The sequence below is a fragment of the Acyrthosiphon pisum genome, chromosome A1 (genome assembly GCF_005508785.2).
Source record: "Acyrthosiphon pisum isolate AL4f chromosome A1, pea_aphid_22Mar2018_4r6ur, whole genome shotgun sequence".
NCBI classification, from domain to species: Eukaryota; Metazoa; Arthropoda; class Insecta; order Hemiptera; family Aphididae; genus Acyrthosiphon; species Acyrthosiphon pisum.
In genome coordinates, this window is record NC_042494.1 from 146,543,307 (window position 1) to 146,548,329 (window position 5,023).

A 5,023-nucleotide genomic window follows, 5' to 3' on the forward strand; every position below is an offset into this window, starting at 1 on the left:
TTATCAACATTTTAATCATGGTCTCAATTTTATTATGAGTATTAATTATGCGTATTAATGGAATTCAAGTATTTAAAAACACGTCAATTGAAAAAAAAAATGGTTTTCAATTTTTTTAGATTTCGGTTTTAAATTATAATACCGGTATCCAATTTTTTCCGGTTTCGGTTTTGACTTTAATACCGGTATCCAATTTTTTCCAGTTTCGGGTTTGATTATGGTTTCGGTTTCGGTTTTAAAACGGTTTATACCGGATTCTGAAATCGGTTTTGAAAACGGTTTCAAGCCCTGCATATAATACACACAATTTTAATTCGTACGCGACCCTAAATAATAAGTTGGCGACCCCAAGGTTGAGAAACACTGCTATATTCCATAGTTTTAACACAGAATGTATGAATAATATATACATTTAAATATGTTTTTATATAATATAATAATATAATATTCTATAATATTCGGTTTACGTTTACCTATGATCTGAAGTCTGAACATAGGGAACGAGCCCGTAAACCATCATGATATTAAACCTTGTTTACCCGTAAGACCTATGGTGGCATAGAGTATACTCTATATATGGAGGGGTATCTCCAGTTTTAATTTTTGTAAAGGCTCTTTCAGTGTTTGTAAAATCATAAATCGTATACGGGCATGAGATTTCCCCGTATGACCATATTATAAAATTATACAAATAATTCACATCTCCTATATACATATTGACATAATAAATCGCCATTATTCAACAGTTATAATATACTATAATAGTAGTTTATATCTGTGCATTATTTATAATTACTAATAAATGCTATGTAAAACTATATTAAACCAATTTTTGCAAGTAATACAAATGAGATTTCTTATTAGTTATATATTAATTTATATTGATGATATATGTAAATAGTATACTATTATTAGATATGGATTTTGTGAAATATCTAGATAAATTTATCTAGATGGCTATAATTTTATCTAGATAAAAATTAGATGTCAATTTTATTTTTGATCTAAATAAGATAAAGATATGAAGTTTTTATCTAGATAACATATCTAGATAAATTTATCTAAAGCACAACACTGCTTAGCGATGTTTTAAAAAGTATAAAATATACTTAAATCGGATTTGTATAAGCTTATTCTAGTGTATCTGATGAAGTATAATAATATGTAAACTCACAATAGTCATGTGAATTATTTCAATTTGATTTTTGTTTCGTAAAGCAACAATCAATTAAGAGGGTGTCACACTCGCATGTGTTGTATCCGTCTTACAAATGTACAACATACCAAAAACTGTTTTGCGCGGGATAACTTTTCTTGCACCATATTTGTTGTAGAACGAAAAATGTTCATTACACGTAAAGGAAAAATGTATCTGTGCAACAGTGTGGTTTTTTTTTGTTAATACCTATCCATTCATTTTTTGTAAGCCAGCTAGGGCTACTCAATGCTACTAGAGGCCAAATTTTGAATGTGAAAAAATCTAGCAGGCCAGAGAACATAGAAAGCAAAAAAAAACCTAAGTTAACTATACCCCTATACATAATATAATATTATTTACATTTAATAGTTCAATACTGGATAAGGATATATATCAATGTTTTAGGATAAAAATTATATCGATTTTGATAATTTTATAAATATAATATAATAAAATAAAATACAGAAAAATTTTAACATTTTATATTTTTATAAACTAAGTTGACATGTAGCATGGACCAGTGAAAAATGGTTCACAGGCTGGATGCGGCCCGTGGGTCGTCAGTTATCCATCCCTGTTATAAGCAAATGAAAAAAACAAAATGTTTAGAAGCAAATAAATAATAAATTTTACTGAGTTTATGTTATCTAAAATATGGGCAAGCTGTTGCATAGATAATTTACCACTCTATATGTTTAGACATTTTGGAGCAACTACTAGAAACACAAAAAGATAAATGTTGACCTGTCCAAAACACTTTTTGATATTATGTTGTACATTAATAATTGTAAGACGGAGACGACACAATATGCGGGTATGACATCATCTTAATATTATCATCAATAACATAGATATTTTTTTTACATTGTTTTAGAACTTAATTATTAATGAAAGTTATTTAGAAATTGTCTCGATTTGAATGATTCGTACAAAATAATCAGATGGATGGTTAAATATTTTTAATAGTTTACCTAATTTGAAGTAAATATACATGATTGACTTAAAAATTATATTTTTAGGGCTCTGTCAAGGTAATGTTTTTAATTAGTTCCTAATCAAATAGTAACATAGAACAGTTATGATGTACACAATAGTTTATTAGTTCAAAAAAATATTTGTCTGGTGTAAAACTTCAGATCGAGGAAATCATATCAAAATAAATTCATAAGAAAAATTCTATGGACAATTTTTTGTCAATAAAATTACCACAAAATGTCAGGAGCAGGAGAATGGTAGACCAAAAAAACAGAGGAAGAAGACTAAGAAGCAATACATATACAACGGAAACATAATTTTAGATACCGGATCATAATGGTAGATTGCACTTGGTTGGAAATAAAATTAGGAAACGAAACACATTACAATAAGATATGTGATAAAACCTACTCTAGAAACAAAAAGGGTCCTTGGTAAAATCTAAAATGAAGTGTGGTATACGGTGAAGGGGGGAGTTTAACACTAGGGAATATAGGTATCTTAAAAATACCATATGTTTAGTAAGATTTAGTTGCTCATATTAGATGATAAGCTCATTTAACTCCTTTATTATTCCTATTATTTATTAATGATTTAGATTTTTTATATTCAAGAAAACTTCTTTTTTTCCGATGACTTGAATGTATTTTGACAAATAAATTCTAATAACGATGTAATTTTATTACAAAATGATGTGATTATATATTGTTGGATTGGTGTACTATTAATAAACTACCGTTAAATATAGATAAATGTAAAATTATATCATTTATTAGGTCTCGGGATCTAGGTACTTATAGCATCTTATAATATTAGACAGTCTCCTTTGTCACGTGTTCATGATTTTAGTGATTTAGATGTGATATTCGATTCTGGTCTCACATATAATGATCACTTACTACATTCGGTTAGGAAATACTCTATGATTTTAGCCTTTATTACAAGAAACTGTAAGGATTTCACTAATCCTGACGTTTTTAAAACATAATACACTTCTTTAGTCCGATCAAAATTGAAATATAACACTGTTGTTTGGTCGCTTACTTAAATTATCAAATTTTATGTTTAGATAATATTCAAAACTTTTTCCTTCAAATCTAAATTAATTCGTACGACTCATTCTCCTTATGAACCACTATTACATTATTTTGATATTGGTAGTTTATCCGAATGAAGAAAAATATATGATATGAAATTTTTATTTAAGCTCGTCATAAGTTACATCAATTGCCCTGAAATTTTAGGTTTTCTCGGTTTTTATGTCCCTCAGTGTAGAACTAGATCAACATCTATGTTTTATGTTTTTACACATAAAACAAATTATGTTTCTGCTTCTCCTGTGAATAGGATAATGTCAATAGCAAATGATTTAAAAATTGATTTATTTAATTTTGATTCTATTGAATTATTTAATTTTGATTCTATTGAATTATTTAATATTTATGTAAACATCATTTTTTGTATTTAAATATGTTGTAGTGTTGTAGATATTGTTTTATTATTTTATTATTATTATATTATTACTGTGTTATTATTGTATTCTAATGTTCAGTTATGAACTAAATTTTTTTTAATTAAGTATTGTAATTGAATCGTTTGATCCGTTGAAATAAATAAATAAAATAAATAAATAAGAGATTAGTAAACTATTCAATTAATCAATTTATGGTAAATAGTCAAGCATTGTTTTATATATTTTGTTTTAATAATTTTAAAATGTTATAGAACTTTTATATACATCTTTAAAATTATATGGTAAGGATATTATAATTGACAAATACTTAATTTTATTATTTATACGCATTAACTTGTATGATCTTAAATATAAACTTAACCTATTTAAGTGTTATATAATATATTATTATACTTATATTTAATAATACATAGGTATTTGGATATTATTAAGTTTTATTATTTAATCAGTATTTTGATTTATTGTTCACATACAACAATTAATTTATGTATCTCAACTAATTGAATTTTTTTGATTATTATTATGATACTTTAGAGGAATTTTCATTTCATTAACCTCACCTTTCGTAGATAATTGGAATTTTTATAATTCTTAATTATGTTAATTGTTTTGGATTATTTATTTGTCTTTCTAATAAATCACAAAACGGTGTAATGTTCTAATATCTACCAGCCAACAAATATTTTGGGCTCATGGTGTAACGGTACACTGATCACGCATTATAAAACGGTCCTTTTCAGGACCACCAATCATAGACCAGTAAAAGCCACACACATGACCGGGACAACTTCACACCCACATTATAGGGCCCTAAGTTGTCCCACACACTTAAGACCAAGGGCTACATGTAGAAGAGACTCTCACGAGTCCAAAAACATCATCCCCACACACGTAACCCTAAAACTGGACAAGTAAAGCCACTTGCCGTACCGAACGCAGACACAGCCGCCCGCGGCGGCAGAACACGGTTTAATAGTCGGTACGGCAAGCATTATATATACCGGGCACTTTCTTGAATGACTATCATCATCATCATCATCACTCGTACTCGTACTGCACTGTGGTCATTACGCATACAATAAGATTTCCAAGCGCACCATGGGCGGCCATAGAGGTGGTCGTAACAAGAAAAAGAGACATAGCCAACCCAGCTTGAATCAAACCCAAAGAAAATATGTGACAGCAAAATGAGAGGCTCTTCGTATAACTGAAAATCAAACGTCTGACAATGCATCAATAATTAAGTCGTCCAACCCTCTGCTGGTTGATCAACCGTCATGCTCAGACACGTCAGACGATGAATCGCTATCTTCAGTGAGTCATCATACTCTTCCACATCTTCATTTACTAACCCTTCGACTAAACATACTGTCCGT